Here is a 14,104-nt window from a genome sequence, read left to right as displayed (position 1 = left end):
ATAAATAATTGATTTTGAGAAATTTTCCTTATTAGTAATATTAGTTCTCTATATTTTGCTAATTTTTCTTGGTTTGTCTTTGTCTTAACTTTTATATTGCGTGTTTTATTAAAAATACAGAATTGTATTCATGTTTTACATTTTAGATTTTATGGTCAAAGTTTTCTGTCAGTCTTTTTGATAAAATGACATATTTTATATCATACTTAGAAAAGCTTTCCCCATTGTAAGACATTTTTAGTATATTTATGAGTTCTTGGTTTTGGTTTAATATTGTATTTTTCATTGACAATTTAACTATCTGTAATTGGTGAACGTAGTTTCAGCAAGAAGTAGCCAAAGATGTCCCTAGGATTTTGAACACAGGTGATTACTAGGACAAAGATACCATCACCAAACAGAAAACATGCTGAAGGAAGTGTCAAGGAGTAAGCCAGGTAGAAAAAACTTTGTTTTGGGAGCTGGAAAGTTAAATTCAATTTATACCTCCAAAAAACAAGTAAAATCATAATTGCTTTGTAGGATTCTTGTGGCTATGTTTGTAAAGTACAAAAAATGTTAACTATTTTCACTATTTAGCAAAACAAAATATCGGTCTCTGAGATATTAGCAAAAATTATTCATTAATATCATAATTTCATTATGACATATATTGTTGCCATTTGACCTATTACAAAGTCATGACTAGCCGGGTACAAAGGCTTCTGCCTATAATCTCAGCTAGCTGGGAGGCTGAGGTAAGAAGACAGCTCAGGGCTAGAAGTTTGAGACCAGCCTCGGCCACAGAGTAAGAGCCCTGCTGTAGAAATAAAATAAAAAAATTTTCAAAAGGTCATGAGAAAAATACGAGGCTTTGTTTAGATAAGAGCTTGATAGATGAAATTAATTAGGAGTCAAAATACTTTCCCCAAAAATACCTTCAGAAAGGAGTTCAGCTAAGATATCAGCTGCATAAACTCGCAGCATAAGTAGCTTCTTGCATAAGGCAAGAAGACTACTAGTGTAAGTCTGTAAATTAAAAAGAAACAAATTTCTCTCCTGCCCTCTATTAAAAGTATGCTCGAGATGTGCCCCAGAAAATGTCTGTGATACATCATAGCTGGTTGTAATGTAAGCTATATTTAAGGTAATTGGTTCTGAAAGGAGATAAAATGGAAATTCATAAAGCCTTTTACAAAAAACATCAAGTTGATAATTGTAGTTATTAGTTCATATCCAAATTTTCTGTCTGGACTTTTGTAGATCTATCTACATATTTGAAAGTACAATAGCCCTCATTTTCATATGATAACGTTTATTTCCATATTGCTCCATGTTCACTGAGAGTCAGGAAGTAAATATATTTGGATAAGACATGGGATAATGTGCATCCAGATAATAATGGAAAGCCAACCTCTCAACACCATGATCAATAAAAATTGAAAGTGATGAGTAAAATTGCTGTGCTTGATTAAATATTGACATTAATATTTTAGTAATGGAAAATTTGAAATGTCCTTTTTCTCCTTGAATTCATTAAGCCCCCAGAGAAGCTTTACAGACTCATTATCTTACTTCACGTTGGGCTTTTCATCTATGAATCTCAAAGAGCAAAAAATGAGATTTAATGACTTTTGAGGTCGTGCTACTTTTTACGCCTACAGTGTTATACAAAAGACTTACTTCATCAGATTGACTTTTACCTGCAATTTGTTTCCTGAACTTGCAAATTTTAAATTCTGCAGAGTTCTTTTTTATTGAAATAAAGTACACATGCAAAAGGTGCACAAATCATAAAGAGACAGTTCAGTATCATCGCAAATTGAATACACTTGTGAAAGCTCACCCAATCAAAGAACTAAAACATTATAAACACCTCAAAGCTTTATTTTCTTTAAACATGAAAAGAAGAACCCTGCCTTTCTGTCTCCTCTTTTCTCCCTCCCACCATTTCTTACTTTAATTATTTTTGGTCTAAACCACAATCTTCACATTCATTAAATCTCCTTCAATCAGGCCACACACTCATAAACCTCAGGGAAAAGCATCCTAATATTTTGAGTTGGGGGAACATAATTATTTACATTTTCTATAACATTTTAACACCTATTGAGTTACTGAATTTATTTTTTAGGAGGTATAAAATTTTTCATCAGTGAATGTGTTTAAATAGATATATTTCTAATCATTAGTTTGTCCTTGAGCTTATAATTAAGTCTCTATAATTTTCAATAAACAATCCTAATGTTCTATAACACAGAAATATTTAATACACATTTCAACAGATTTTTAAACATTTGTGTTGGGTTTGAGTTTCAAAATCATAACTCTTAGATGAGAGTCAATTCTTGAGTTCTCTGACAAATTCAGGGTAGAAGTTAAGACTGTGGGGCCACTTCATTTATCTTCTCAAATATCCTACTTTGTAAATACTTATTCTTAAACTTACATGTGAATGTACTTTATATCAGGAGTCTCAAAAGCCCAGACAAGTCCCAAAAGCCACAGTACTGGTCTGTGGCTTGTTAAGAAGATGGCCACACAGCAGGAGGTGAGCGGCAGGAGAGTACTACCAACTGAGCTATATATATCTTAGGTCAGATCAGCAGGGGCTTTGGGTTCTTATAGGAGCACAAACCCTATTGTAAACTGTGCACACAAGGGATGCAGGTGACGCACTCCTTATGAGAATCTAATGCCTGATGATCTGAAGTGGAACAGTTTCATCCCAAAATTATCTCCTCAACCCCCGAGCACCTGATCCTGTCTGTAGAAAAATTGTCTTCCATGAAATAGGTCCCTGGTGCCAAAAGGTTAGGGACTACTGCTTTACATTACACACTAATTTTTATCTAAGTTCCCAATTAGTGAGTAACAATTTTAGTTTATGCTCATCTGTCTTCAACGTAGGCATTTAGATAAATAAATGTATTTGATTTACATAAATAAACTTTTAAAGAAATTTCTAATTGCCAAAAATTATACATGAAACTAAAGCTCCACCCTTTATTATTTCTCCTTTGCTGACGATTGGTTCTCACTTTCCTGAAGTTGTTTTATATAGTTTCCATGTTTGTTTTTATAATTTATCAATAAATGTTTATACTTACAATAAGATATTAATAATATTATGTGTATCTTTTTGAAACTTGATTTTTTAATTTAATATAAAGTTTTGGCAATTTTTAGTGTAAGTTATCCATTTTAATATCTCTAATAACGTTTCATCTTGCTAATAAACCACAATTTTTTCATTTCCCTTCTGTTGGAAAATTAAGCTACTTTTATTTCTTTGCTAATATAACAGTGCTATATTGAACATCTTTATGCCTATCTTCTTGTACAACTGAAAGTTTATGTAGGGTAGACTTCAGAAGTGCTACCTAACTTTATTCAGAATTTTAAATAATTCTCAAGAATGGTTATTATTAATTTCACTCAAAATGACAATGTCCAACAGTTCTCATTTCTCAAAGCCTTAACTATATTTGGCATTTCAGATGTCTTAACCATTATAAATTTAATGACTGAAAAAGTATATTATTTTCACAGCTAAGTGTAGTCATACCAATTTATTGTATTGCAAAAAAAAGTTAATTTCCTTAAAATAACTTTAATTGAAACTACCATTCCTCTATTTCAAAGACAAAATTGTAAATATTGAAAAAATTCTTTGTATTTTTGCACCAATCTAAATATTTTAATTTTTTTCTTTACCTCCCTCTTCTTATGTACTATGACAAAGATATCCAACCTTTATCTAATTAGTTCATCTCTATTCTTTTTGTGTTTGTGTATGTTTTTTTAGCAAGTGATTTTTTATTGTTTAGCCACAATTCTCCCACATTTTTGTATCACCATATTTCTTTCATATTTTTTAGATATGAATTTCATATTTTGTAGATACACAATTTATTTGATGTTAAAAGGGAAAACTTTTTTGCTGAATAATATCACATTATATTTAACTTAAACAATTATTAACCTTTTGAATATAAAAAATTGTAGCTGCTGGGAATCACATTTATTTGTAAGTCCCAAAATAGCCCTGAGGTCTGAATAGGAAAATATCTTTTATAAACTATAACAAAACTCTCACCTCAAAATAAAAGACTATGAAATTTACACAATTGTATCTGTACTCAGTATCTTTATGGATTTTTAGAAATGACAATGCAAATAGGTTTACATTCAGAAAAGAGAGCTTAAACTAAGAGGATCTAACTTGAAACCAGGCACCCTGTACAGGAATCTGTTCAATCCTTAGAACAGTCATAAAGTCATATTTTTTAAAAACACAGGTCCTTAAATGCTTAGTTCATCTCTATTCTATATCTGAATTATTTTCTTCTCTTTCCTCGAGAACTTCAAATTACCTCTCAAGAATTTCAAACATACTCTGTCTCCACTGTATTTTTTCCTTTCCCCACTTTCATGGGTGTTTCCATTGACAATTTAGGCTCAAATCTTCTCTTTATTATTACCCCATGTTTTCCACCATTGCACTAACGCTCTCTACCTTCACTGCTTCATTTGAAAAGTAGACAGATTCCTTTAATACTCATTGACTGCTCAGACTACTTATAGAGAGATGACATCTGCTGTTGGACTTGAGCGCAAATATGATATATTTCAATCCCTATCTTACCCATCAAAGAGTTTGTAGCATTTGACACTATTGTCATTCTTTTAAATAAGCTCTGATTTATAGATTGTTGTAAAACGTTTCAATGTCTAATGTAGAAAGTAATTTTTTAAAACCATGTATAATACCTCTATACAGCAATAACTACACTTAATGTTCTTTTTGCTTTCCATTGTATTTACTATAATTATCCACAGTTATATAGATTTATACTGCCTTTTCACTCAATATTTTGTATATGAAGCACACTTGAAATTTTATTTTACTTATTTATTTTATATATATATTTTATTGTGTTTTAGGTTTTGGGATACATGTGAAGAATATGCAAGATTGTTGCATAGGTACCTACATGGCAATGTGGTTTGCTGCCTTTCTCCCCATCACCTATGTCTGGCATTTCTCCCCATGTTATCCCTCCCCAAGTCCCCACCTCGCACTGTCCCACCCTTAATTCCACAGACCCCAGTATGTGATGCTCCCCTCCCTGTGTCCATGTGTTCTCAGTGTTCAACACCCATCTATGAGTGAGAACATGCTCTGTTTGATTTTCTGTTCCTGTGTCAGTTTGCTGAGAATGATGGTTTCCAGGTTTATCCATATCCTTACAAAGGACATGAACTCATCGTTTTTTATGGCTGCATATTATTCCATGGTGTATATGTGCCGCGTTTTCCCTGTCCAGTCTATCATCAATGGGCATCTGGGTTGTTTCCAAGTCTTTGCAATTGTAAACAGTGCTGCAGTGAACATTCGTGTGCATGTGTCCTTATAACAATGATTTATAATCCTTTGGGTATATATCCGGTAGTGGGATTGCTGGGCCAAATGGAATTTCTATTTCTAGGTCCTTGAGGAATCACCACACTGTCTTCCACAATGGTTGAACTAATTAACACTCCCACCAACAGTGTAACAGTGTTCCTATTTCTCCACAACCTCTCCAGCATCTATTGTCTCGAGATTTTTAAATGATCGCCATTCTAACTGGTGTGAGGTGGCATCTCAACGTAGTTTTGATGTGCATTTCTCTAATGACCAATGATGATGAGCATTTTTTCATATGTTTTTGGCCTCATATATGTCTTCTTTTGTAAAGTGTCTGTTCATATCCTTCACCGAATTTTGAATGGGTTTGTTTGTTTTTTTCTTGTAAATCTGTTTTAGTTCTTTGTAGATTCTAGATATTAGACCTTGGTCAGATGGGTAGATTGCAAGAATTTTTGCCCATTGTGTTGGTTGCCAGTTCACTCTAATGATTGTTTCTTTTGCTGTACAGAAGCTGTGGAGTTTGATTAGGTCCCATTTGTCTATTTTGGCTTTTGTTGCCAATGCTTTTGGTGTTTTAGTCATGAAGTCCTTGCCTATGCCTAAGTCCTGAATGATTTTGCCTAGGTTTTCTTCTAGGGTTTTTATGGTGTTAGGTCTTATGTTTGAGTCTTTAATCCATCTGGAGTTAATTTAAGTGTAAGGTGTCAGGAAGGGGTCCAGTTTCTGCTTTCTGCACATGGCTAGCCAGTTTTCCCATTTATTAAACAGGGAATCCTTTCCCCATTGCTTGCTTTTGTCAGGTTTGTCAAAGATCAGAGGGTTGTAAATGTGTGGCGTTGCCTCCAAGGCCTCTGTTCTGTTCTATTGGTCTATATCTTGGTATATAGACCAATAGAACAGAACAGAGGCTTTGGTACTGGTTTTCGTACCAGTACCATGCTGTTTTGATTACTGTAGCCTTGTAGTATAGTTTGAAGTCAGGTAGTGTGATTCCTCCAGCTTTGTTCTCTTTGCTTAGAATTGACTTGGCTATGTGGGCTCTCTTTTCGTTCCATGTGAAGTTTAAGGTGTTTTTTTCCAGTTCTGTGAAGAAAGTCATTGGTAGCTTGATGGGGATAGCGTTGAATCTATAAATTACTTTGGGCAGTATGGCCATTTTCACAATATTGATTCTTCCTAAACATGTGCATAGAATGTTTCTCCATCTGTTTGTGTCCTCTCTTATTTCGTTGAGCAGTGATTTGTAGTTCTTCTTGAAAAGGTCCTTTACATTCTTTGTTAGTTGTATTCCTAGGCATTTTATTCTCTTTGTAGCAATTGTGAATGGCAGTTCGTTCTTGAATTTGGCTCTCTTTAAGTCTGTTATTGGTGTATAGGAATGCTTGTGATTTTTTCACATTGATTTTGTATCCTGAGACTTTAAAAGGTAATGTTATTAAATTTTATATAAGAATCTAGGAAATTAAAAAATTGTATTAATAATTATAAATAAAACTGTAGTTAATATACACAATTATATTTATAATATGTATATTATAAATTATATTTATATTATATTTATATCATATATTTATATTAATATACACAATTATATTTATAATCAATTATTATAAATATCTCTCATTTTAACAGAAAACATAACTGGAAATAAAACCTCCCATAAATAATAAAAGGTTTTCTAAAAAATTTTTATTCACTGAATTAATTTTTTCAATACAAAAGCTAGAAAATATAAAAAGATACAAGTAAATTTTTGCCTAATTTAAATTATTTTTCAATGCACATATGACTTCTAAAAATAATACCATACACAATGATTTTTTAGTCAAATATTTTATACAAAGTATAGGCAAATTTTGATAATTTCAGTAATTTTTATTTGGCAAATGCTATTCTCTCATATATACAAAATCAATCTAGTCTTGCTCCAATCACAGACTGTTTTAACAAGTATGTTTTAAACTTTGGTACTGTATTTCCCACTAAGAGCCCTTATTTTTTCAAAATAAAATTTATTCTACCAGATAAACTATGTATACATAAAGCAATATGGATCAGCATTTATTCTTTTGTTTTTAATTAACTTGCCAAAAATATTTCAAATTTCTTTAGAAAGAATTTATATTATAGTATTGCAATACTGAGTCATCAACTATGATAATTTTCTTCTTTTCTTTAATTATAAGTAAATTTTCAGTTTTATATTTGTTTCCACATCTTTTTCTTTTTGAAAAATATATATAATTCAATTTTGTGATTTCTGACCAGTTATTATTATTTTTTTAAATTTTGTTTTTATTTTTGAGATAGTGCCTCACTCTGTCACCAGGCTTGAGTGCTGTGGTATGATCTTAGATCACTGCAACCTCCAACTCCCTGGTTCAAACAATTCTTCTGCCTCAGCCTCCCAAATCACTTGAGGCCAGCTTGGCCAACATAGTGAAACCCTGTCTCTAGTAAAAATGCAAAAATTAGCTGAGCATGGTGGTGCACAACTCTAGCCACAGCTACTTGGGAGGCTGAGGCAGGAGAATCGCTTGAACCTTAGGAGATGGAGGTTAGAGTGAGCCAAGATGGCACCAGTGCACTCCAGCCTGGGTGACAGAGTGAGACTCTGTCTTAAAAAAAAAAAAGAAATTCAAAATGTTTTTCCCAAAGTATGCTGTTAGCTATTTTTACTTTCCCCGTACTCCCAAAACACCTGGTTGTACCCCCAAAATTAGATACATAAATCTAATCGAACATAAGCATTTATGTATCTTAATGGATACAACAGATACTAATATTTTTGATAACATAATGTAGATAATATTATAAAGGGAAAGGAATAAGAAGCCTCCTGCTGCTGCTGCTGTTACTGATGATGATACTAATGAGAATAATGATAGGGCAGCATTTCCTAATCCATTGTTCTGGTCCTGGCCACAGGAGTCAGTGGTTTACACTATTTTTTCATTTAGCTTTTATGATCAATATATGTGAACTTAAGCAAAAAAAAAAGGATTAGGTGGTAGTGATTATGCAGAGTTGAAGTTGGAATTAAAAAAAAGTTGACTGTGATACCATACAGATATGGCAGCCAATGAGAAGGCCCAGGCACAATGAAAGCAGGAGCTTTCACAGAAGAGAAGCGCAGATAACAAATGAGCAATTCTGCAGATGCACCTCTGTGGGGCCCCAAGGAAGATGTAAAGTGATGCCTCTGTTAAATAGAGCTTATTTGCAAGAAAACCTAGACAGTTACTTTCTACTGGCTATTTTTATGACTATGAAAAAAGTGTAACTTTTCCACTCCACCCCCCTCCACCACAATCTGTTTCTTCTACCAATTATTATAAATGCCAAAATCTAAAGCTGAAAGGATTTAGTTGCACTATGCTTAAGTTCTTTCCTCTCTGATATTTCAAATTTCTCAAATATTTCCAATTATAAGGTTTATCTGACCGCAGGGCTAATGCCTGTCCATCAATTATATTAAATTTACTTTACATAAGTTATCTTAATTCTCTTAGATGCCTACTTAACCCCCAGTGCAGAAATTTCAACTTGAAACATAGTATTGAAGCAGGTATAAATGGCAGATTAGGTAATTGCAGGTACTCTGTGAACAGCCTGCAAGAAGTTCATCAAATTTCCAATAACTAATTATAATTGTAGTCATCTTTTGGGGGAGAAACGGAAGACAACTATTTGTCTTCAGAGAAGAAGCTTAAGGGAACAATTTGTCTTCTAGAAACTTCTTATAAAAAAAAATCACAAATTGTATTTCTGTCAAAGATAAAGTCTGATATAAGAAGAGTTCTGACATATGAATCTGTTTATTTTTATATAGGTACGATTCCACAGATCATGTTGCTTATAATTCCTATCTGTTTTAAGTTAACTTGTGTCCTTAACTGAGCAAGGCAATGCAACATTATTTTGTGGGAAATCTCTGGAACTAACAACATCCTAGAATAATTTCAAGTGATAATGTTAAATGAGGTACAAATTACAGGGAAATGCAGTTTGAAAATGTTGCCTAATGAATAGGAAAAAATATTTGAAGCATCAGTAAGAGGTTGAAAATTAAGATTCAAAGATGAAATTTAGAAAGATTTTGAATGTTGCATCAAAGCAAGGATAAAGCAACTCCTACTCCCAGGAAGCCCGTGGTTTTGGAGCAGCAATGAAAACTGTTCTGGAAAAGTTTGAGGGCAGAAAGGATGGCCTCCCTGTAGTTAAGCTCTCTTTTTTGGCTACTATTTGAGAAAGCAATGGTTGCTGGGGGAAAAAAGAGACTTTAATACTGGCTGCCTAGTGTGATAAAATGTACCCTGAACCCAGAACGCCCATTAGTCCTTCATTCCTACTGAATTCAGTCCCAAAAAAAGAGATAAAGATAAGTGACATACATACACATAAGCAAGCAAACAAACAAAACCAATGGAGCCAAAAAGAAGTGAGTAAACAAGATCTTCACAGTTTTACTTAAAGTGATGATCTTCTTGTAATACACACTATGAATTCTGAGGATTTAGATGTTGAAATCTCATTTTATAACATTTCCACTCTCAAGCCATCCCATAAAACTCACAAACCTGCAATGCTGCATTCAGCTCATTAAATAGTGTCAGTATTTATAAGGATAATACAAAATATAGTACTCTTTTGTAAAATTGCCTTAGCGAGTTAAATGTATGCAGATGCAATACATTATACTGTTGTTGAAGTTAAAGTTCAGTTAATAGTTATGTCAGGAGGGCTGACAAATAGACAAACATAAAAGTCAGGGAGGTTGACTTGACTGAGAGAGGTTAGCAAGTTTTTGGCAGGTGCCTTTGCTACCTGTCACTTGGTGACTGGAATATTGATTCTGAGAGTTAGTTCTTCAGGCTCCACCCTGTCATTGATGTTTTTCTTTATTGTTGATGTTTCATCTGGCAGCTATTTGGTGTGACCACAGTTCTAGTTTTAACAACTGGATTTTAGAATTAAAGAGTCTTAGCAGGCATTAGAGAGAGCTAGCAGGCATTTTGCAGACCACCAACTACTATCCATTATTAATTCGTTAACTGAGTCCCTTTCGGAGGATGTAGGACTCACTGCCATGTGGCCTCTGCTAAAATGTCTCAGAGATCAGGAACTCACAACTCAATTATTGTCGGTGAAGGGAGGATTACTTATTAGAAAGATCATTTTTAGAAATAAAATCAGTCATTTTAGGACTAGCTGTGAGCATTTAAAGGGTGGCTAGCAGCTTGTTAAATTTGCAGTTGATCATTAAATGGGAGAAGTCAGAGTACAGTGGTCTTTCTGTCTTCCATACTACTGTCATAGTTTCTGTGGTGTGGAAAACTCAATTTAGAAGTCAATTGGATTCAAAATCTGAATCCCATTCATTTTCTCCTGTCTTATCACAACTTTTTCTCCATCAATACCCTAAGTTCACAAGGGAGAAATGAGCACATACAAATGGAAATAAACACCCTGTGTGCATGCACACACACACACACACACACACACACACACACACACACATACACACTCTTCTATGGACAAAATTACACACATTAGTCTTAGGAATCTTTTGCTCTTGACCTCAATGCCATCCACTGTGAGCTGGTTGAATCCTATGAAGGACTCTTACCTATAAAAGGCATCCAACTTTCTATTGTATGCAGTCCATAGGCATGCATATGAAGAGGAAATAAAAGTTGGTCTTAGAATTTGGAAAATAGGTTTCGTGGGATTTTTTCTGAAATTTAAGAATTCCTCTGCCCACTCTAGCTAGGCAATTCTTAGTTTTCAAGCAAAGCATCTTCCAAGGCAAGGGAGTGGAAAACAGAAAATTTTGAAACAGAGCACAGCTTAGTAAAGCCTAATTTCTCCATCCAGTCTGGTTGCCTTTGATCCCTCTGCATTTTGTGGTTATGATTCTACAAATCTACCAGGTGTTAGTTTGTTAGTTTCTCAACTGTTCTTTGTGGCTTTCACATCAGATATATATATATATATATATATTTCTTTGGCTATTTGGCTACTAACACACACACACACACACACTCACTCACTCACTCACTCACTCACTCACTCATATATAGCCAAAGAAAATTACTTAGAGAGGCACTCAAAAATAATGAATTAGCTTTTGGCACAAATCCTTTAGGTCATGTTCAAGTAATTCATTTGAATGCCTTGCCTCACAGCTGAACTTTTTAAGGTAATTTTTGAATTGAGTTACCAATGAACATTATCAAGTAAAAGGGCTTCACTGGGACCTGTTCCATTATAACATTCAATAGAAGTCCCATTTGGCTTTGCCGTTTGCTCTGTGTAACTAAAGTAAGATAATTTTCATGTTGTTCTCTAGAACAATTCAATTTAAATGAATAATGGATAGTTATCCTTGGAAAACACAAAGAGGACACAATGTCTTTAGTATTAAGTTCAAGTAACCCAGCATCTGTGTCCTGAATCTGGATCGTCTTTAGTATTTTTGTGTGTGACCTTTGGCAAGGCATTTTACATTTAATGAAACCAAGTTTATCTATACACTCTAGATAATTTCATGAGAATACTAATTACCCAAGTGACCTGCGTGAGACTTGAGCATATAAAAGCTGAAGAGATACAAAGAAGTAACTTGGAAATCATGAGCGCGTATATCACAAGTGGAGGGCTATAGCAAATTTTTACTTTTTCTTGGGTCTTATAGTAGAAATCTGTCATTTTTTTTTTAGCTTTTCAGCCTCTGAATAACTTTCTTCGTTTGATAAACTCTGCCCTATACATCATGGTGGGAGGCAGAGTCCACTTCCCATTATAGAAGCTGAGAAACACATGTCATCAGTATTTTAGGCAGAGCAGACAGGCTCCAATAACAGAAAGTTGAATCTGCATCTTGTTATATTAATATAAAAGGCAGAGGTAGGAAAGAATTTGTTTGGGGGATTGTGTGTTGTGGAAACCAACTCCATTCTCTGTGGGTGGAGGTGTGGGGACACTAGCAGCAGGTGACATTCTGTGTAATGAGTGGTGCCACTGCAGGCCTGTGTCCTGGTGTCTGATGTCAAGAGGTAGCAGCAGATGTGTCCCTACCACACTGGTCCTATAGCATGTGGTTTTGAGTAGGGTTCTAGCTGCCTAGAATGTGATTTGGTAGATAGCATAAGCCTGTGAGTTATCCCAGAATATTTTGATTTTTAAAATATAAATTATTTAAAATATTATATATTTTAAATTCTTTCTCTGCTTAAATCAGTCAGATTTAGTTTCTGTTGCTTGCAATCAAGAGTCCTAACTGATGCAGTGCTGGAGAAAATACTGTACATAATCAAAATTAGTCCCTCAAAGGAAAATGAGACATTAATTTTATCTTTGCTCATTTCGCTATCCTCATCTTACACATGCTTTCTCCAGTCCTCTTCCACAATAATCCCCGAACAGGAAAAGAAAGAAAATAATTAGGTTGCTGAAAAGTGGAAATTATTCCAAAAGGGCTGTCCTACAGCCTTTACATACAAAATAAACATTGTTAAATTTTAAGTGATTCAATAATATTTAGAAGTATTAGGTTTCTCATAATGTAAATATCAATTTAGTATATCTTTTTACATACAAGAGAGTGGGAGGACTTTAAAATTGTTCCCCTGAAGAAATTATGTCTTCATTTTGAAGGCTTGGATCAAAGAAAGGGGCACTATATCAATTCACTATATTTTTAATTTTGTTTATTATCTAACTTATGATTGATTTTAATATTGTTCTGGTATTAACATATTATTTTTCTTTTAGCTTCTTCCCAGAAGCTACGTTTTTAGACTTTCACCATCACTGGATCCCTTGATACTCAGTTGACTCTAATTGTAATACATATTACACATTATATAAATATACTCTGGTTTCTTTTCAGATCGTATAACTCTTTCACCTTTTATATGTTACACATTGTGTCAATATATGACACTAGTTTTTAGTCCATGATATACTTCATACTAGTTACAAGATATTGTAACATGGTCTTTTCGTTGAGAAATCGAATTCAGCATGTGTGAAAATTTGTATTTCTGTGCTCTTTCTCTCTGAGACTTGAACACTTTTCCTTTACTATTTTCCTTTCCGTGTTCTTCTCTTACTCCTCAGAACTCATCAGACTTTGAACTAAGTGTTGGTGGAGGTGGAGTGGGACAATAAGAACAACAATTCCCATTGCCCTATAAAGCAGGGATTCTTATTTCCATTTCCCACAAAGACTAAAGGGTTTTTCATGTTCACATAGTAAGTGAGAAAGTCAGCATCTTAAAATTCCAGCCTGCATTTTCTAAGCAAACGTTCTTTTTAATATATTAATAATTATGCTTCATTTTCAGTGTGTGGGCATGAAAGGAGCCTATTAGCAGTATCTTTAGTCAGGTGGAGGACCATGGCAAGGGACTGTGATATTTATCTTTGTAACTCTTGATCCTCAACTATTTTGAATCACAGATATTTCTTAGAATCTGATTAAAATTATAGGGAGATAGGTGGATAGATTAGACAGATGATAGAGGCATTTACATACAACAGGACAGCTCATTGTAATAATTGGTACTTATAAATAATAATGTTATTGCTGTCAATGCTATTTCCATTAATCTGAAAATTTTAATACCGTTTAATTTAGTGAGAACAGTTTAGGAAATGTTGTATACTGTCCTTTCAACACCATATCCTCTTAATATTTGTGGA

The sequence above is a fragment of the Sapajus apella genome, unplaced genomic scaffold (assembly GCF_009761245.1).
Source record: "Sapajus apella isolate SASKATOON/1434 unplaced genomic scaffold, GSC_monkey_1.0 scaffold1, whole genome shotgun sequence".
NCBI classification, from domain to species: Eukaryota; Metazoa; Chordata; class Mammalia; order Primates; family Cebidae; genus Sapajus; species Sapajus apella.
The sequence above is the reverse complement of the archived record's forward strand: the minus strand, read 5'-3'. Positions refer to the sequence as shown.